Here is a 24,000-nt window from a genome sequence, read left to right as displayed (position 1 = left end):
ATTTTTTGGGGATGGTTTTTTTTTTTCTCTTCTATTTTTCTTTCTTGCTTTGTCTGGCACCTTTCATACACACTTGTTCAGATCTTTAAAGTTAATTTTCCTCAGCAGTTTTCCTAAACATTCTAGAGTGATTAGAGGGGTCAGAATAAACCATGGAGAGTTCGGCTTTATTGTCTTGTTGTAAAATAATTTTTAAAATTGAGTATTTATATAGCGCAACATATCCACAAGATATGCTTACAGAGCTCTATAGATAGTATGCAATTGGCTAAGAAGCTCACAGCAGTGCCATCCGGAAGTACCTGGCTATGGGCGGTCACGGATATTGTAAGAGTGTTCGTACAAAAAGGACGCTTAACAGACTGGCGACTGGTACTGTGTGAAATGGATATAATATAGTTCCATAATATGGCCTGCTGAGGTGATACATGAAACATTGTGATGCGCATTGAGCATGGTAAATCCATGGATAGACGCTTAGCAAATGTTCATATTATATTTACTTTTTTATTATTATCATACATGTTAAGAAGTCGGCTTGGGACTCTTGTAAATTGCTTTGAGCACATTGAGTCGATGTTGTACGATGTGGCAGCTCATTGAAAAGATATAGCCATGCCATGCCAGGATTTGAGTTCAAATCTCAACCATGGAGCTATATCGATGCTATGTCTTTCGGTAATAAACTCACAGCATCCGCCAGCCTGATATAACGTACCAACGCACAAAACTATGAATTACCTTAAATAGAACGAAGTTGACGTCACTCAGGTTTTTGTTATTGTTTTTTTTTTTTTTTTCTTTTTTTTTTGCCATCCATGTTTATGAGTAATTCTCACTAAACTGTATTAACCAGGCTATAGATAGAATGAAGTTGACGTCAATCGAGTCTTTGTTATTGTTTTTTTTTTTTTTTTTTGCCATCCACGTTTAAGAGTAATTCTCACTAAACTGTTTTAACCAGGCTATAACCGTTGAAGGTGACACATAGTTTTTTGTGTTGGTCCGTTATATTTCCGGACGGCAATGTTGTCAGTTTCGTAGCCAAGCGCATAACATCTATTGTCCGATTAATTCAATTTAGTGAGAACTATTCATAAAAATGGCTGGCTAAAAACCATAACAAAGAGCTGAGTGACGTCAACTTCGTTCCTTCTATAGATGGAACGAAATTGACGACACTCAGCTCTTTGTTATTGTTTTTAGACAGCCAGTTCGGCGATTACTTGTCACTAAATTATAGATAGAATGAAGTTGACGTCACTCGGGTCTTTATTATTGTGTTTGGCCTTTCACGTTTTTATGACGCTTCAACAGCATGACGTCACTTCCCTCGTAATGACACATGGTAACTTAGTAACTGGTTCTTCTTCTTCTTCTTCTTCGTTCCTCTGATGGACATCTATGGCTGCAGTCCGATATCTGCTATGAAGTCTGTGGTCCGCTTTAGGTTCTCAGCCTCACCATAGAGCTTTGTGTTGAGTGTTGTAGGGTGACCCAGTGGTTCGAACGTTGCACGTTGTATAATGGGCAATCCATAAGCACATGTAAAGTGGTTTCATGGTCGGTTCCACATGGGCAATAAGGGGTTGTTCCAATACCTAGCTTTGTAAACATATGTCCTCTTAGTCTATTGTGTCCTGTTCTAAACTATCGGAACAATGGCGGATGCCCTTATGAAATATTTCTCCGAAGAGCATAAAAGTGTATCCAGAGGAGAAAAACATTATAAATCTTATCACGTTTTGACCTTTATATATTCTGACCACATGACATATGAAAAGTTCTAGCCTGCATGAAGAATAAAAAGTATAGATTTTCATTGTTTAGAACCAGGCTGCTCGTCGTTGCTTGGCCTCGTGACATCAGACTAGTGAATCCAATTCTCATTACTATAAAAGTTTATGTTTACACAGAGTTTTGTGTGTTGGTCCGTTATACTTCCGGATGGCAATGTTGTGAGCTTCTAAACCAAGCGCATACTATCTATATCAATCAGACTATAAACGTTCATGGTTAGGAATAGTTTTGTCTCTCGGTACTCTATTATATCCGACTGGCGGATGTTGCGAGTGTTTTACTTAAACGGATAGCATCAATATGGATATCTCCAGTATGGTGTCATCAGCAGTCCATCCACATTGCGTGTATGTGTTACCGGCATACGACTGTCGTTATCTGTGATAATATTGTTGTTGTTACATGTAAATGACTTGTAAACACCATTTCTATCACTGTGTGACCGCTCGCTGCATCAACAACAGTTATAATAATATTATAGAATGGAAGTATTCATAATAAATGTATGAAGTCAGTACTGATTTGGTGATGGCGTTGATGATGAAATAAATGAATGATAATATTTAGATGGAATATAGAAGCTTAAATTTGGTTCCAACAAAGACAGATGATGCATGAAATTGATGTTTCGGGTTTCCCCTTTGTCAACAAAATAAATAACAGTGTGAAATTGAATGTAAGATTCAATAATTCAATATACGAAAACAGATAAAATGGACGTTTCGGGTTTCCCCTTTTTCAATAAAACGGGATGGATGAAACACTAAAGACAAATGATATAATGTGGTAGTGGCGTTGTTAAGATGAATAAACAAATACATTGAATGTTGTTTATTCATCTTAACAACGCCATTACCACATTATCTCATTTGTCTGTAGTGTTTCATCCATCCTGTTTGTTGATAAACCCGAAACGTCCATATGGTTTGGCGGATGCCGACTTAAAGATAAATCAAAAATTTCAAAATCTATCAAAGAGGCATCAAAAATAATAAATCATCCTCTTGATAGAGTAGAAGGAATTCATGGAAAAGCAATAGAAAGGAAAGCATTCTCAATTACCAACAATAAAAAACATATTTTATACCATGAATTTAGTCTTTTACCATCTGGGAGAAGGTTTTGTCAGATTAAATGTAGAACTAACAAGTATAAATCAATGTTCGTTCCATCAGCAATAAAATATGTTGAATATTTCATATGGTACAGCAAAACCAAGGATTGATGCGTTGACTGATTGACTGATTAATTTATTTAATGTGAGATTAATTGTCCAATTGATAATGATGATAATATTTGGTGTCGAATTGTCACAAATGTAACGAATTGAAAATGAAATGAATATTTTTATGTTGTGTATATCGCACGCGTGAAAGAAAGGGAGGAAGAGAGAGAGAGAGAGAGAGAGAGAGAGAGAGAGAGAGAGAGAGGGAGAGAGAGAGAGAGAGAGAGAGAGAGACAATAAGTAGGAGTGAAAAATCTGTTCAATGTTACAGTTATCATATAACGTTATAACTAGTGTAACTAAATGACAAATTGCCATATTTGTGGACAATAAAGATCTATTATTATTATTATTATTATTATTATTATTATTATTATTATTATTATTATTATTATTATTATTATTACAATTATTTATTATTATTATTATTATTATTATTATTATTATTATTATTATTATTATTATTATTATTATTATTAATATTATTATTATTATTATTATTATTATTATTATTATATATTATTATTATTATTATTATTATTATTATTATTATTATTATTTATTATTATTATTATTATTATTATTATTATTATTATTATTATTATTATTATTATTATTATTATTATTATTATTATTATTATTATTATTATATATTATTATTATTATTATTATTATTATTATTATTATTATTATTATTTATTATTATTATTATTATTATTATTATTATTATTATTATTATTATTATTATTATTATTATTATTATTATTATTATTATTATTATTATTATTATTATTATTATTTATTATTATTATTATTAATTATTATTATTATTATTATTTATTATTATTATTATTTTATTATTATTATATTTAATTACTGTTTCGCATATTAAATTGAAGCTTACATTCAATGTCACATTGTTATTTATTTCTTCGAGCTTCGAGCAGCAACATTTACATGAATTACCGTGTCAACAAAGCACGATGAATGAAACACTAATGACGAATAAGTGATGAGAGAATGAATGGCGTTGAACATTTACCTTAACAACGTGTTTGTTGACAAAGGGGAAACCCGAAACGTCCACACCATCTATCCTCGTAAATTAGATTTTAGCTTCCATTTTATTTGACATTGTTATGTATTTCTTCAAGCTTCAAACAGCTACATTAATATAGATAGAATGAAGATGACGTCACTCTGGTCTTTGTTATCGTTTTTTGCCATCCGCGTTTATGAGTAGTTCTCACTAAACTGTATTAATCAGATTATACACGTTCAACGTTACACACAGTTTTGTGCGTTGGTCCGTTATACTTCCGGGTGGCAATGTTGTGAGTTTCTTAGCCAAGCGCATACTATCTATTGGTGATGATGCTGCTGTTAGACTTTGGTATCTGCTTTATTGTTTGTTGTTCTTGTTGTCGCTGTTGTTGTTGTTGTTTTTTGTTGTTGTTGTTGTTGTTGTTGTCATCGTTGTTTTTTTCTTGTTGTTGTTGTTGTTTGTTGTCGTCGTTGTTTTTTCTTGTTGTTGTTGTTAGTTGCTTTTGTCGTGTTTGTTTTTGTTGTAAGTGTTGTGGGATTGGGTTTTTTTTTTTGTTTTTTTTTTTGTTTGTTTGTTTAGTTTTGTTTTGTATTTTGTTTCGTTTTTTAGTATTATTTTATTTTCCTGATGATTTGCTGATGTTTATGATGATGACGATGACGATGATGATGATGATGATGATGATGATGATGATGATGATGATGATGATGATGATGACGACGACGATGATGATGATGATGATGATGATGATGATGATGATGATGATGATGATTACCGGTAATCAGAAGGTCTCAGGTTCTATCCCCAGTCGAGGTAGACTGATTTTTTGGGATATTTTTTTTCTTTCTTGTATTTTTCTTTCTTGCTTTGTCTGGCACCTTTCATACAGACTCGTCCAGCTCTTTATCTTACAACGGTGCCTGCTTTTAATTTCTTAATCTGATAACTTCATTGTTTGTTGGGGAAAAAAAGCAAAATGTTCGGCTTCATAATTGTGTCAATGTAGACTTGTGCTGTCATTCTACCGTCGACAAAGACACGTTCTGTACGATGGTTAGAGCTGATGCCCGCAGACTTGTCTGTGCTGATGCCTGCCCAAACCATGAACTACCCTCCTGATGCCCACTGACCAGCCTGTGCTAATGCCTGCCCAAACCATGACCGATCCTCTTGTGATGCTCACAGACTAGTCTGTGCTGATCCTGTCCCAAACCCTGACCGATCCTCCTAATGCCCACAGACTAGTCTGTGCTGATGGCTGCCCAAACCATGACCGATCCTCTTGATGCCCACAGACTAGTCTGTGTTATTGCCTGCCCAAACCACGACCGATCCTCCTGATGCCCACAGACTAGTCTGTGCTAATGTCTGCCCAAACCATGACCGATCCTCCTGATGCCCACAGACTAGTCGGTGCTGATGCCTGCCCCAAACCATGACTGATCCTCCTGTGATGCCCACAGACTAGCCTGTGCTAATGCCTGCCCAAACCATGACTGATCCTCCTGTGATGCCCACAGACTAGCCTGTGCTGATACCTGACCCAAACCATGACCGATCCTCCTCCATATCGTTGAACTTCTTTGACGTATCTGCGAGTAAAGCGCTCCACCTCTCTCCGCCAGATCTGTACTCTGCCCTAATCTCTTCATCAGTGGGGATTCCCACCTGTCCAAAATGTAACCGATGTGGGACCGAACCCGAAACAGCAGAGCATCGAGTTGAACGGTGTGTTGTGACGAAGTTTCCGGGTGGATCTACGACGGTGCACGAGTGCGGTAAAGAATTTGCAGATAGATTGGGTCGATCTTCATAACATGGTAGTGCGAGCCACATTCGAAGCTTCTGCTTATGCCATCAGCAAATGACAGTTTGAATCGACTCTCCGTGTACTCTAGTCATTGGCCACATTGCAAAATATGCTGAAAATGACCTACATAATAAATAGTGTTCACAGTTTTCGAAACAACACCCGCTTTATGCAACAATTCAAAATAAAAATATGAGGACCGTTTTAAACGTGTCTACCTTTTTACGATCATGATAATACTGCACACTTATACAGTGTCAAACATCTCATGCAAAATGAGCTCTAAGGGTAAGCTCTAAAAATTATGCCATGCTATATTATATTATATCACATCATATCATATCATATCATATCATATCATATCATATCATATCATATCATATCATATCATATCATATCATATCATATCATATCATATCATATCACATCACATCACATCACATCATATCATATCATATCATATCATATCAATCATTCATATCATATCATATCATATCAATCATATCATATCATATCATATCATATCATCATCATATCATATCATATCACATCACTATCATATCATATCATATCATATCATATCATATCATATCATATATCATATCATATCATATCATATCATATCATATCATATCATATCATATCATATCATATCATATCATATCAATCATATCATATCATATCATATCATATCATATCATATCATATCACTATCATTCAATCATATCATATCATATCATATCATATCATATCTATCATATCATATCATATCATATCATATCATATCATATCATATCATATCATATTATCTATCTATCATATCATATCATCATATACATACATCATATCATTATTCATATCATATCATATCATATCATATCATATCATATCATATCAATATATCTATCATATCATATATATATATCATATATATCATATCATATCATATATCATATCATATCATCATATCATATCATATCATATCATATCATATCATATCAATCATATCATATCATATCATATCTATATATCATATCATATCATATCATATCATATCATATCAATCATATCATATCATATCATATCATATCATATCATATCATATCATATCATATCATATCATATCATATCAATCATATCATATCATATCATATCATATCATATCATATCATATCATATCATATCATATCATATCATATCATATCATATCATATCATATCATATCATTATCATATCATATCAATCATATCATATCATATCATATCATATCATATCATATCATATCATATCATATCATATCATATCAATCAATCATCATATCATATCATATCATATTCATATTCATATCTATCATATCAAATCATTTTCATATCAATATACTTATATCATATCATATCATATCATATACATATTATCATATCAATATATCATATTTATCAATCCATATCAATATTTATACATTTTATTAAAATATGCATACATATTTATTTTCTCTATGAACAAGTTTGTCCTCAGCCAATCAAACGAGCCTTAATTTTTCTCAAAAATGCATCAACTGAATCAAACAGAAGAGACACATAACGTGAAACGTAAAACAAAATGGTAACATTGTCTCAATTCAAGACAGATGTTTACATTAAAACTAGACAATGTTATAAACCTGAAAAAGAACTAACTTGGAAATGAAGACAATTACCATTTGTTACACAAGACAATTCATTACACAAAGAAATGGATGCATTCATTCTCTTTATTTAAAAAAAATTGCATACTCGTGAGTATATTTTATATTGGGTAAAAAGCTTACTACTCTAACACCCCCCCCCCCCCCTCCAACCCCCAACCCCCTTTCCCTTTTATGTTTCCAGCCTAATTATTGTGTATCATTGTTTTATCCCCAACACTTATCACGGCTCCAGAATCGTGAATGGCATTTGCTTATCAAACTCTTCGAGTCTGCCTCAGATAACGAAATAAAAAGCCAGGCATGGCTCTTATGTCTTCGTCTTCCTTCCAGCTCGCTTCGAAAGAAAACATCGTTTTAAAAGTCGGTAGGAGCAATGATAAGCCACTTATCGTGGCATCAAAACAGATTCGAAACGATCAGAGTAAAGGCTACAAAAAATTATCCATCTTATTTCCTATCTATCTGCGCTGTCTTATCGCGCACCCCACGTGCACGAATGATACGTCATTTCCGTTGATAAGGACGCGCGTTTGGAGTCATGGCGACCGACCGACCATAACGCACGAATCTTTACTTGAACGGTTATATTATTATTATATTGGATGGACGGAGGGATGGATGGATGGCGGCGGAGTGCTTATGAAGTGTGGGGAACTGGTGGTGGTTGTGGTGGTGGGGGATGTTTGGAACGGGGTTGTAAAAAAATAAAGAATCTCATCAAAATCTGGAGTCGTACAAAAACTGAATCGTTTTATTATCCCCAGCACGAGTTCTTATCTGTCGCTAAACGATTCAATCTCTTGGCAAGTGTATCTTGAATCTTAGCGGGATAAGGGATAAAAGATAAGGCATTTTTGCTACATTGGGATACTCTGAGGATTTTGTTACATCGGAGCAGCCGCTTGTGGAGATATTGCTAGAGACAGCCTCTTCTTCTTCTTCTTCTTCTTCTTCTTCTTCTTCTTCTTATTATTATTATTATTATTATTATTATTATTATTATTATTATTATTATTATTATTATTATTATTATTATTATTATTATTATTATTATTATTATTATTATTCTCCTCCTCCTCCTCCTCTTCTTCTTCTTCTTCTTCTTCTTCTTCTTCTTCTTCTTCTTCTTCTTCTTCTTCTTCTTCTTCGTCTTCTTCTTCTTCTTCTTCTTCCCTTTCTCCTCCACTCCTCCTCCTCCTCTTCCCCCTCCTCCTCCTCCTCCTCTTTCTATTCCTCTTCCTCTTCCTCCTCTTTCTACTCCTCTTTTACCTCATCCGCCTTCTCTCCAATGTGTTTAATCTTCACAATCTTAAAACGAATACTTAAACAAAACATACATAACGTATAATACAGTATTTTCATTTCTTGATTATAATATGTTAGATTATTTCATATTGTGTACGTTAACGATTCGTCTTGATCTTTATGCGATATACGTGGTTATCAATTTCTAAAAAATGATAACAGTAATGACGATAAACTCTCTTCATGGCGTGGAGAATTTGAATTGTCGATCGTAATACAACTATAATATTATTATCGCTTTGATTCGTTATCGCGTTAAGGACATCAAAAGGTTGATTACTATGAAGTTGTACTTTGGGAAAACACGGTGTATATAAAATAAAATTTTGGCCAGAAAAATCGTCCTTCAAATATCAATCGATTAAAATTACACTCATCTTGGAAAAAAATCTCAAACCTGAGACTCCTCGAAGTCCCAGATTTGAGAGATTTATTTATGTATTTATTTTTTTTTTTTAATTTTGGCCAATATGAGAGTCGTTTTAATTGATCGATATTTGAAGGACGAGTTTTCTGGTCAAAATTTTAAATACGTGTTCTTTTTTTTTCCAAGTAAAGCAGTTTGTATTGTCGTGATAAAGTGTTATTGTGTGTTATATGTCTGTGCTCTCGTTGTTGTTGTTGTTGTTGTTGTGTGTTGTTGTTGATAACTAATCGTTGTATTGAGATGAATATTTTGTACCTGTGTTGTTTGACGAGATCAAAATACGATCGATCCACACACAATATGATAAAGTCATATGTAAACATACAGATATAATATATAGAGTTGAGCCCTCTTATTTCATGTTTTTTTTTTGTTTTTATAATTCTATATATCTATCAATCTATTTATCTATCTATCTATTTATTTATCTGTGTATCTATCTATCATTCTATCTATCTATCTATCTATCTATTTATCTCTCTATCTATCTAAACCCCCCCCCCTCCTCATTTCTCTCTCTCTCTCTCTCTCTCTCTCTCTCTCTCTCTATATATATATATATATATATATATATATATATATATATATATATAACATTTCAAGTATAATTATGATCAACTTCTACAATATTGTTTCAAGCGTTTGTTCTCATCAGGAAGTGGATGTCCACTTCCCGATGCGAGCGATCGCTTGAAACAATATTGTAGAAGTTGATCATAATTATACTTGAAATGTTTATGAATAGCTCCTTTTATCAAAAAGCTGAGCACTATTATTTCTTGTTTTTATGATTTATAATATATATATATATATATATATATATATATATATATATATATATATATATATATATATATATATACTAATTATATTTTTAAATTTTTAAAAAATTAATCTGCACCATAAACAATCCTTAGGCTGGTAATAGAATTAGTGATTCTTGAATCTTAAGGGTGATAAATCAACAATCAAGTCACAAGTAAACGCTTAATAATAATTTAAAAATTGCAACAAAAAGAGAAAAAAAAAAGGAAGAAATAGAAATTGTATGAACTGAACTAAATGTCTAAGTACATTTTATAAGTGCACGATATTGGAAATGATTATAAAATGTTTGATAATTCTGAAGACTTCAGCATATGGAACTAGTTTAAAGGGGACACCAAATTATCGGTGGGATAATCAAAGGTTTTAACTTTTCATTGATAGCTGGTGTTCCTTTATTCTGACTAAACGCAGTCATACTTTTTGGCCAAAAATATGTTACTTCATTCATACTTAAATTGAGATTTTATAAAGCGCAATATCCACTAAACGTGCTCAAAGCGCTTGCAAAGGGTCCCTGATCAACAGCAACACTTAACATGTAGAACGAGACATCAGAGACAACGCTGTTAACCACCAGGTTTACACCTGAGTACGGTGAGAGAATTTGAGTAAAGAGCCTTTTCTAATAACTCGTATATGCACCGAGAGAAGCTTGAACCCAGGACCTTTGATCCGAAAGCGAGTGTCATACCTCTAGACCACATAGCAGCACGTCCCTGTAAGATGACTCTTAAATTGTCCAAACAATCCTTAAATCAGAGACTGGACAAAAAGTCAAAGATGTGTCTCCGGCCAAAAAAAGCAAGAATACGTTTATTCCAACGTGAACGTATTTTTAGGTCTGGTAACACAATTCCTTATGGGCTCATTGTTGTAATGGAAATCTAAGAAAGAAAAAAATGACATAATACATTATCCATTACAACAATGTCAAACTAGACCATTAATGCGTTCGGCTATCAGACCTTCATATAGGTATACGTCGGTTTATTCATTTGATCGATGTTTAAAAGTAAATACAAGAGATGAAGTGAGAGGACAATAGAGTTAGAGAATTAAAAAAAAATTCGTGGCAGTGATGGGGATTTGAACCCGCGACCTTACTGGTACGACAACTCCGCCTGGCTGGTGAGAGCGTGACTCTACCGTATGAGCTATCCGTGATCCCTCTAACCCTAGTCATTATTACAAGTAAAGATTTTTCTGGGTGAAAAAAAAAGAAGAAGTAAAAATGCGTTTTGCCAGCGAGTGACTACCTTGTAGTACAGTTTTCATGCTTAATCAATTATGGAGATATAATATTAATATAGAAATCTTTTTTCGATTTAAATACTAATTGTGTAATTTTGGTATCTTTCACCATAATTCGATGCTAAGTCATACATGACAACTCATTTTAGAAATAGCTCACTGAATATGATATTAATTACCTAGTAATGATAGGGGTTTTTTGGTCATTATTATTATTGTACTTTTGGATGGAATGAGTACATGATTTAAGGTGAATACTTTTCATGATAAAATATATATGATAAGTATACAAAGGTCATGGTATAATGGGGTTTTTTTCAATCGTCGTCGTCATCATCGTCATCATTGTCGTTGTCGTCGTCATTGTCATCATAATCATCATCATCATCATCATCGTTATTATCATCTTCGGCGCCGTCATGATCATCATCATCATCATCATCATCATCATCATCATCATCATCATCATCGTCATTTTTATTACTTTCATTATTATTATTATTATTATTATTATTATTATTATTATCATCATCATCATCATCATCATCATCATCATCATCATCATCATCATCATCATCATCATCTTCATCATCATCGTCTTTGTAGTCGTCATCGTTATCATTATCATCCTCATCAACTTCATCATTATCTTCAACATCATTCCATTCACAGTAATAAGTGATTTATTTAATTCTTGATTAGTCTATACACAATTACGTTGGGTTTTGTTTACCAATAATTAGATATGTCTTGATTTGTGTTCTGTATAGATAGAATGCGCTTGGCCAAGGAGTTCACAACATTTCCATCCGGAAGTATAACGAACCAACACACAAAACTCTGTGTAACCATGAACTTTTATAGTCTGGTTAATACAGTTTAGTGAGAACAACTCACAAACGCGGATGGCAAAAACAATAACAAAGGCCTGAGTGACGTTATCTTCGTTCTATCTATTTTGGCAAACTAACTAACTGTCTAACATGAACTTTGGATCTTGTGATAAAGAAAAGTGTCGATGCACCAACATCAGCTGCATGGCCTTGACCTTAGTGCATATGCAGGTCTGATCATCTTTAACTTTAGTTTAAAACCTGACGTCTCAAAACAATAACAAGAACAACAAAATTGAGCTTGATATAGCGCAATATCCACTAAATGTGCTCAAAGCACTTTACAAGGGGTCCCTGGTCAACAGCAACATTTAACATGTAGGAGGATGGGACATGCCGCCTGTTAGGCGATATATTACAATTTTTCGGACAAAGACAACGCTGTTAACGACCAGGTACTCATTTTACACCTGAGTACGGTGAGAGAATGTGCGTAAAGAGCCTTTTCCAAGGACTCAACTATGCGCCTAGTGCGAGGCTCGAACAAAGGACCTTCCGATCCGAAAGCGAGTGTCATACCACAAGACCACATAGCCACACAAAGAGTAATGTGACGTCAACTTCATTGTTTGTATTCGTGGTAAATACTCACAACCAGCGAGTGACATATCTACCACCAGACCACGACATAGCCACACATACAAACGCAAACAAGGAATAAGCCTTCGTAAAGATCTTAACTCACTCAATCCTAGAGATTTTTGCTACTTTTCAAAATTGGAAAAAATGTATTTAAAATGAGCATGTTGTAACGCATAGATAGTTTTATTCAACTACCATTAACATGGAAAAAGTAAAAACATTAGCTTTGATACTACGCCTATAATTTGTCTCGGAATAATGTAATAAATAAGCATGGGGTAAAAGTAACCCGGGTAAACGACGGATAAAGTCGGTGCAAAAGGCCATTTCTCTGATGATTTTAGCTTTAAATTTATTGTAAACGCTGACACCTAAAGACAATAACAATAAGAGCAATGTGACGTCATCTTCATTCTTTCTATTCTTTCCAAATAATCATAACCAGCGAGTGACCTATTTACCATAGACCAAGTAGCCGCACACACGCAATCAAGGAATAAGCATTCGTGAAGATCTTAAAAATAAAAGGCCATTTCTCTGATGATTATAGCTTTAAATTTATTGTAAACGCGGACACCTAAAGACAATAACAATAAGAGCAATGTGACGTCATCTTCATTCTTTCTATTCTTACTAAATAATCATAACCAGCGAGTGGCATAATATCTACCATTAGAGCACGACCTCGCCACACAAACGCAAATAACAAGATGTGTTTTCATATGAATGGGGATGATCTTTATTAACTCTCCATGTGCCCGAGGCTAGGACTTCATATATATAGATGTCGCTGGCCCGAGGTCATTGGTCACATCGCAAAATATGCTCAAAGTGACCCACATAGTGAAAAGTGTTCACAGATTTTGAACTATCAAACATCACGATTGGTCATTTTGTTCAGCTTGACACATGGGTATGTTTCATAACGTTACTACAGTACTTAAGTGGGCTATGGTATGTTTACATCTTTCATTAACAAAGCAGTGTGTTTACATTTAATTTGTTAAGAAAAGTCGTCGGACAGCAACAAACCATGTGATTGATGACTTGGTTGGACAAAAACCTGAATCTAGATCGCACCCATTGAGAGCTCTACCCTTTGGGCAACAACTCAAGACCCTCGACTGACCGTCGCCATCGCAAACTTATAGCCTGGCACTGACCAAAAAATGACGTCAAAAGACAAGTCTTTGGTCACATAAGAAAACAAATCCTGAGTTGTATTCAATAGTTCAACCAATGGAATCACTTGTTTCCTTGAGCACTACTAACGACAACTCACTAGACGCTGCACAAACCTAAAAAAAAAAAATGACGTCAAACGATAAGTCTTAGAGGGTTTTAGTTTTAGTCTCAGGCAAAAGTTAACTATGGCTAAGGGCTGACACATGTTTATGTAAGTCTATCTAAATTTGATACATACTAACAACTGTATTCCATCAAAAATATACATATAATTTCAGCCAAACTTCAAATTTTCAACCAAATTCCTAACACCCGCATCAAAGTACTCAACTGTGGCAAAGAATTATCGCGTTTCTCTGAATTCAAAGGGCTTTTAAAAACGCGAACCAATACATCCAAGTGTCTTGTGAAAAATTATTATTGGTAAGATAAGATAAAACCTATAACATTATTATTTTCTGGAATTTTCCAAGACCGCTTGAACTATGGCACCCCCCATGGCAGCATGGACGCAAACTGTTTTGATTTAAACTTAACCGAAAAGTTGGCTTATCTTAGCCAGGGAAATTAAGCAATATAGATAAATATAGATGTACGAGTATATACGAGATTTTGTGGTGTTGAGGATGGAGCGAGAACGAAAAGTGTGTTAAACGTGGGGGTAGCGTAAGCGATGCACGCCCATGCGCGTGAGTGGATGATGATGATAACAATAATAATAATAATAATAATAATAATAATAATAATAATAATAATAATAATAATAATAATAATAATAATAATAATAATAATAATAATAATGGTAATAATATTGTGAGGGTAATGATGATGATGATGATGATGATGATGATGATGGTGATGATAACAATGAGAATGGTATGGTACACGTAGTGAGATTATATAATAGAATTAGAGTGGAATTTTGGAAAGCATTGTTATAATTGATGATATCATTGTTGTTGTTGTTGTTGTTGTTGTGGTCCCTCGTGCTCACCGACAGCAACACGTAACATGTAGAACGAGACATGATGCCTGTTAGGCGATATTAGACTCTTCTTTTTCCGACAGGGACAACACTGTTGGCGGCCAGGTACTCATATTACACCTGAGTAGGATGAGAGAATGTGAGTAAAGAGCAGCCTTATCCAAGGACTCAACAATGCGTCGAGCGAGGCTCGAACCCAGGACCTTCCGATCCGTATCCGAAAGCGAGTGTCACCCCACAAGACCGCATCGCCACAGCAATTTTCATTACATTCTGTTAAATTTGTATTCAACGTTCCTTTGTTTATCGTTTTGCCGACGAAGGGTTTGTTCCCGAAACGTCCATTGTTTGTACTGTTTCCATCCAGGGCCTTTCCATTTTCATATTATTGATCGTCGTAACCCCTGACCCTGAAACAAATTTTTACAAGGGCGGTAATCGTGTTAATCCTGATATGGTATCGTCGCTGTCAATATTTGTATCCGATACGGTAGATTACTCTCTGTGTGTGTTTGAATACTCGGGGATAAGGCGATAAAAACAAGGGATTACTTCAGTATCGATAGATCAACACGAAGTTTTACTCAAAGTTACCAAGTCTGTCTCCACTGTCTGGTCTGAAGTTCCGTGTCAGACAAAAAAAATTAACATATTTTTAAACCATCTCTCTGTTACTTACAAACTCCAAAACTATGTGGTATTGTTGTGGTATTACACTCGCCTTCATATCAGAGGGTCTTGGGTTCGAGTCCGGCTCTGAGCGGTGCACAGCTGAGTCATTGGAAAAGGCTCTTTGCTCATATTCTCTCATCGTACTCAGGTGTAAAATGAGTACATACCCGGCCTCAACAAAATTGTCTCTGTCGGAAAAATGGTCATACTCTCTCTATCAGGCGTCATGTCTCGTCCGACATGTTACGTGTTGCTGTTGGCTAGGGACCCCTTGTAAAGCCCTTTGAGCACGTTAAGTGGATATTGCGCTATATAAAAACCCAAAGGCTCAAGGAAAATCGTCAGATTCCTTATGATACAACCAACTGTTTTTTTGTCTCATTCAGGTTTCTATTGTACTGAACAACAGTAGAATTATTTTTAAAAAATTAGTTCTGAGAAGTTAATATTCTGTTTAACAGCGTGTTTGATAAACAAGATTATGTATATCATGTATTTATATATTTATTTCTATTGAGTTAGACTTTAAAAAGTCATCATCATCATCATCATCATCATCATCATCATCATCATCATCATCATCACAGCCACAACCACCATCATCATCATCATCACCACCACCACCACCACCACGACCACCACCACCACCATCACCACCACCACCACGACCACCACCATCACCACCACCACCACCATCATCATCAACAACATCAACATCACTATAAGTTACCATACACAAAATATCATGGTAATGAAATGGCACCATTTATATTGTGAGTTGATTTTTACCATAACACCAATACTAATCTTTCTTACCCCAGCCATCTCCTATATTATCCGTTAAGCATGTCATTTGACACGATAAGAACATACCATTCCTACTAATTAGGGGTGTAAGGGCGATGCCTCCTCTCTGTTCCCGTCACCCTCCCCATGGAATATGATGCCGTTTCCATCATTAATTTCTCTATTGTTAATGATAAAATCCCCCCCCCCCCGACCTTTTCTATCTTTCTCTCTCTCTCTCTCTCTCTCTCTCTCTCTCTCTCTCTCTCTCTCTCTCTCTCTCTCTCTCTCTCTCTTTTTTTTTTTTTTTTCTTTTTTTTTTATCTCTCTCTTTCTTTCTCTTTCTCTCACTCCCACTATTTTTCTCTCTCTCTATTACACACACACACACACACACACACAGACACACACACATGCAACACACAGACACAAACACACTTCGGTATCACGCTACATATGGTTCAAACACACCATCTGTCTCATATCTCTATTTACGTATATCTCCCTCCCTCCCCCCCCCGCCCCCCCTCTCTCTCTCTCTCTCTCTCTCTCTCTATCTTTATCTATCTCTCTCTCCCTCTCTTTTTTTTCTCCATCTCACACAGAATCACACAAACACACACACACACACACACACACACACACACACACACACGCACGCATCTCATTATACAGTTCAAAAACACTATTTCTGTTTCGTGTCTCAGTATACGTAACCTCCCCCCCCCCCCCATCCCCCATCTCTCTCTCCCTCTCTCTCTCTCTCTCCCCTCTCTCTCTCTCTCTCTCCCTCTCTCTCCCCTCTCTCTCTCACTCTCTCTCTCTCCCTCTCTCTCCCCTCTCTCTCTCTCTCTCCTCTCTCTCTCTCTCTCTCTCTCTCTCTCTCTTATATATATATATATATATATATATATATATTATCCCTCTCTCTCTCTCTCACACACACACACACACATACACATCTCGATATGTTATGGTTCAAACACACTATTTCTGCCTCGTGTCTCCCTCCCCCCCCCCCTCTCTCTCTCTCTCTCTCTCTCTCTCTCTCTCTCTCTCTCTCTTTCTCACTCCCTTCCCCTCTCTCTCCCTTTCTCTCTCTCTCTCTCTCTCTCTCTCTCTCTCTCTCTCCTCTCTCTCTCCCTCTCTCTCTCTCTCTCTCTCTCTCTCTCTTTCTATTTCTATCTGTCTTAATCCCACCTCAATATCACCAGACTTACATTTCTTTTTTTTGCACCAAATCATTATATTGGGTTATTCATAGATTCAATAAGTATACCGACCTGCCAACTTGAAAATTCAAAAATTCGTAATTTTTACGAGGTTAAAATCGTAGTTGTTATAATATTTAACTTAAATAATCACCAATCTACCATCACAGGGATTAAATACCACATCAAAAGCCTACAATTTATATTGTCTGACACCAACCCTGATTTTTCAATCAGTTTTCATGACTTAGAGACGCTCACGAAGTTGTGAAATTGGACCCAAAAATTTCGTCATTTTCCGAATTTTCCGTAGTAGTCGGCAGGTCTGAGTAAATAAATAATATGATTCAAAAGTCTGATGTCACGTCCGCCCAGCAACTGATAGCTTGGTTCTAAACAAAGAAAATCGGTACTTTTTATTCTTCATGCTGGCTAGAACTTTTTCACATGTCGTGTGATCAGAATGTAAAAAAGTCAAAACATCAGATTTATAATGTTTTTCTCCTCTGAATACACTCTTCTGCTCGTCGGAGAAGTATTTTATAAGAGCTTCGCCATTTTGCCGATAGTTTAGGATCAGCTACTAAGTTACTATGCGTCATTGCGAGGGAAGTGACGTCACAACTGTTGAATCCTATTAGTCCTTTTAAAAATTTCAGGCCTCTGCAGCGGCCTCCAAACCTTCATCCTGACCGAAGGAAATTCGCCATCCACTGAAGATAATAGTGTGGCGCCCGGGATGGGATAGCGGCTGCTATTCGGGCACCGGGTTGGATCAAATTTAGTCACACACCGGGGCGAGCAGCTCATGTGGTTCGTTGGCTCGATACCCGGGATGGTCTCGTGACGGTCGACCGGGATTTACACCATTGCCACACATCGGTGGGGTCTAACTTCCTGTCCAATATGTCCACGCTGTGGGCAAGAACCCGAGACGGCAGAGCATCTAGTCGAAAGCTGTGTTGTGACGATGCTACCAGGCGGGTTTGCGACGGTGCACGAATGCGGACCGGACTTTGCTGATTGGGTCGATCGTCATAACATAATAGTGTGAACCATAAGAGGCTGCTGCCCTACACTATCATAGAACATAGTACATATGTACCTGATGTTGGAAAGAACCCGAAACCGCAGAGCATCTAGTTGAACGGTGTGTTATGACGGTGCACGAGTGCGGTAAGGACTTTGCGGATTGGGTCGATCGTCATAACATAGTAGTGTGAGCACCATTAGAGGCCTACACTATGGGGTTTTTTTTTTTTTTGGTCTCAAATCGCGCCCTCAGTCCTGCTGGAGACCGGGACTCGTAGTGTAGGTAGGGCCCCTATGTATGCGGCTATGTGGTCTAGTGGTATGACACTCGCTTTCGGATCGGAAGGTCCTGGGTTCGAGCCTCGTTCGGCGCATATTTGAGTTCTTGGAGAAGACTCTCTCTTTACTCACATTCTGCCACAGTACTCAGGTGTAAAATGAGTACCTGACCGTTAACAGCTTTGTCTCTGTCCTTAAAAAATTTGTAATATCGCTTAGCAGGCGTCAGGTAATGTCCCGTCCTGAATGTTAAATGTTGCTGTTGTCCAGGGGCCTCTTGTAAAGCACTTTGAGCAAGTTTAGTGGATATTGCTCTGTATAAAAGCTCAATTTTATTGGTGGCAGATAAGACTCAGTAGATTTGATTGAATAATTTAACACTCGTGGCAGCAATCATGACACACACACACATACACACACATACACATACACACACATACACATACATACATACACACATACACATACACACACATACACATACACACATACACATACACACATGCACACATACACACATACACACACATACACATACACACATACACACACATACACATACACATACATACATACACACATACACATACACACACACATACACATACACACATAAACATACACACATACACATACACACCTGCACACATACACACGAATACATACACACATACACATACACACATACACATACACACACATACACATACACACATACACATACACACATACACATACACACACATACACATACACACACATACACATACACACATACACATACACACATACACATACACACATATACATACACACACATACACATACACACACATACACATACACACATACACATACACATACACACATACACATACACACATGCACACATACACACATACACACACATACACATACACACACACATACACATACACACACACATACACATACATACATACACACATACACATACACACATACACATACACACATACACATACACACATGCACACATACACACATACACACATACACACATACACACGAATACATACACACATACACATACACACATACACACATACACACACATACACACACATACATACACATACACACACATACACATACACACACATACACATACATACACATACACATATACACATACATATACACACATACACACATACACACACATACACGTTCACACATACATACACACATACAAAGACACGTATACACATACATATACACATACACACATACGCATACACACATGCACACATACACACATACACACACATACACACATACACACATACACATATACACATACACACACATACACACATACAAACACACGTATACACATACATATACACATACACACATACACACATACACACATACACACACATACACACTTACACACTTACACACATACACACACATACACATGCATGCACATACACATACTCATACACATACACATACACACATACATACAAACACACACACATACACAAACACACACACATACACACATACACACACATATATACACACACATACACACATATACACACATGCATACACACACATATACACACATATACACACACATACACACACATACACACACACATACATCACATACACACATACATACACACACACACACGACACGGGAATGGGTCGAGTAGGGGACTCAACACATCATATTGTGTGCTACTTTAACAAAAACAAAAACAAACATGTAATGACAATTTGGGCCAGAAAACTCGTTCCTCAAATATCAATCAATTAAAACAACCCTCATCTTGCCAAACACTCTCAAACCTAGAACTTCACGGACGTTTCGGGTTCGAAAGCATTTGGCAAGATGAGAGTCTTTTTTTTTCATTATCAGAATGATACCTTGAACATAGAAGTGTAGCCGAACGATACTACTACTACTAGAGTCTTTTTAATCGTTCGGTATTTGAGGAACAAGTAAACTGGCCAAAACTTTTAATGTTACATATTGTTTGTTTGGTTGGGGTTTTTTTTTTATCCAGAGGTCTTTGGCTCTGACAAAATATGATTATTTTTATTTTCAATATTGCAAAAAAAAAAATCTATAAATTCACATGAACCCTCTTGTCACGTCTTAATGTTAAATGTGTTACTGTTGGCCAGGGGCCCCTTGTAAAGCGCTTTGAGCACGTTTAGTGGATATTGCGCTATAAACAAGCTACTTTTTTTAAAAAAATACAATCACAAAGATTTAACCCACTGCTGACTTCCCTCTGCTCAGATGTTGGATGGGCAAATTAGGCAAGTTTTTTAGTTGAAAAAACGTTGCGCGTGTATAGATCGAATGAAGTTGACGTCATTCGGGTCTTTGTTATTGTTTTTTGCCATCCACATTTATGAGTAGTTCTCACTAAATTGTATTAATCAGACTATAAACGTTCATGGTTACACAGTGTTTTGTGTGTTGGTCCGTTATACTTCCGGATGGCAATGTTGTGAGCTTCTTAGCCAAGCTCACAGTATCGATAATTATAGTCTGATTGATACTTTGCCTACTCATAAAAAAATGGCTGACTAAAAACAATAACAAAAAGTTAAATGACGTCAATTATTTCGTTCTATTTATCGTAACACCTTTTTCTGGCTAAAAAAGGTTTATAAAGAAGTTTTGTCAGCATAGGCTTTTATAGCAGGTCAAGTGGGGCCTCGGGGCATCTCCCTATCAACGTAACAATCGTGATCCGATATCCTGTTGCCTTTTGGAGTTTGACTTATCACGACATAGTAGAGATAACAACCATTCGACTTATTTGATATTGTTGGTTCATATTGATTACCTAACAACTCAATGTCTCTCAAATTAAATACTCATGTATCAAGGATCGTTTAGATTAAATAATGATAATAAATATATTTATTTTTTTAATTGAAAAACAAAAATGAACTTTTATATAGAGCAAAAATATCCACTAAGCGTGCTAAAAGTACAAGGGATCCTTGGCCAGCAGCAACACTTAACATGTAGGACGGGGCATGACGCCTGCTAGGCAATATTAATTACAATCTTTTTCGGACAGATAGAGACAACGCTGTTAACGGTCAGGTACTCATATTACACCTGAGTCCGGTGAGAGGATGCGAGTAAAGAGGGTCTTTTTCTCAAGGACTCAACTATGCGCCGAGCGAGGCTCAAACCCAGGACCTTTCGATCCGAAAGCGAATGTTATACCACAAGACCACACCGCACAACAAAAAACAAAAATGAGCTTTTATATAGTGCAACAATATCCACTAAACGTGCTCAAAGCGCTTTAGAAAACGGTAGGGGCTGCCGGAAGCCTGTGATCGTGAAAATACTAACGAAAGAGTGAAAATGGAGAGGCTTCATATATGAACAATACAGAAAATGGACGATTCGGGTATAATACCTTCGTCAGCATAACAATACACACATTAACGTGGAACACAAATAAAATAAAATAAAACGCAAAATAACTTGTATCGTCTGATTATTAACCCCCAATATGCTCACTTAGACAACATGGGTGATTCCTGTTGACATCAGACATCGTGTTTGATGAGTTATCTATATTCCGTCGTGGAATGCCTAGGCGACGATATCTTATGATGTCGTGGCGAAAAGCATAATTTTTTTATTATTATTATTATTTTTTTTTAAAAACACACACTCAAAAATTGAGCTTTATATAGCGCAATATCCACTAAATGTGCTCAAAGCGCTTTACAAGGGATCCCTGGTCAACAGCAGCACTTAACACGGGACGTACAAGGCGATATTACAATTTGTCGGACAAAGACAACGCTGTTAACGGCCAGGTACTCATTTTACACCTGAGTACGTACGGTGAGAGAATGTGAGTAAAAAGCCTTTTCCAAGGACTCAACTATGCGCCGAGAGCGAGGCTCGAACCCAGGACCTTCCGATCCGAAAGCGAATGTCATACCACAAGATCACATAGCCGCACATTTATTCTAAAGTCGCCCAATACCCACGAGTCTCCACGAAAATGTCTGTCAGCAATGCATTGTCGATGAATCTGTCCTGCCAACTGATGCCGGGAATTATTCGTCGTAGACAGCGAATGCGGAGTTTTCCAGGCGGATTTCCTGTGTGGCTGGCATTAATATGTTGTCCAGGATTCACTAGTACAGTACTAGAAAAATCCCCAGACGACTGGCAATTTATGTACACAAGGACAATAATCTTTTTCAGATCAGGCGTTATTTAATTTATCAAACCTTACAGCCTGTCAGGTTTTAATCCTACGCACACGCACACAGACATGCACGTACACACACACGCACACACACGTACGCACACACACGTACGCACACACAGACATGCACGTACACACGCACACACACACGTACGCACACACACATACACACATACACACACACACGCACACACACACACACAGACATGCACGCACACACACACACCCCAATTAAGAAGAATGGTTTGTTTCTTATCGTGTCACGCCTATGCTTTACGTGGTTAAAGATGTAATGTAGAGATCTGTGTGTGTGTCTGTGTGTCTGTGTGTGTATGTGTGTGTGTGCGTGTGTGTGTGTGTGTGTGTTGGGAAGGGAAGACGTGGGGGTGGGGGTAAAGTCGTCTAGGAAAAGGAAAAGGTTTGGAGACACGAAGAAAGAGACCTATGGACGGAGGACAAAATATCGTTGTTATCATGCTTTATAATGGAGTTGGTCGTAATAGAGGAGGTGTCAAAAAGCGGTTTTTATAACACTCAACAGCAACAACAACAAAAAAATACCCCCCCCCCCCCCCCCCCAAAAAAAAAAAAACCAAGCAAAACAAAACAAAAGAAACAAGAACAAACAATAACAAACAACAACGAGTCCGTCAATCAAACAAACAAAATAACACCTTCCTCTTTTTCTACATCTTCAGAGAGTGAGAGAGAGAGAGTGAGAGAGAGGGAGAAAGAGAG

The 24,000-nt window shown here is 36.5% G+C and overlaps 1 protein-coding gene across 1 annotated transcript in view; it reads right to left on the bottom strand.

The window, feature by feature from the left end:
- The window catches only part of LOC144957268 (mRNA turnover protein 4 homolog), a 524,240-nt gene that overhangs the window by 460,988 nt on the left and 39,252 nt on the right, over positions 1-24,000 (bottom strand). The window lies entirely within an intron of this gene.

Source organism: Berghia stephanieae, chromosome 11 (genome assembly GCF_034508935.2).
Source record: "Berghia stephanieae isolate SIO BIC M18660-M18661 chromosome 11, UCSD_Bste_1.3, whole genome shotgun sequence".
NCBI lineage: Eukaryota > Metazoa > Mollusca > Gastropoda > Nudibranchia > Aeolidiidae > Berghia > Berghia stephanieae.
The sequence above is the reverse complement of the archived record's forward strand: the minus strand, read 5'-3'. Positions and strand labels throughout refer to the sequence as shown.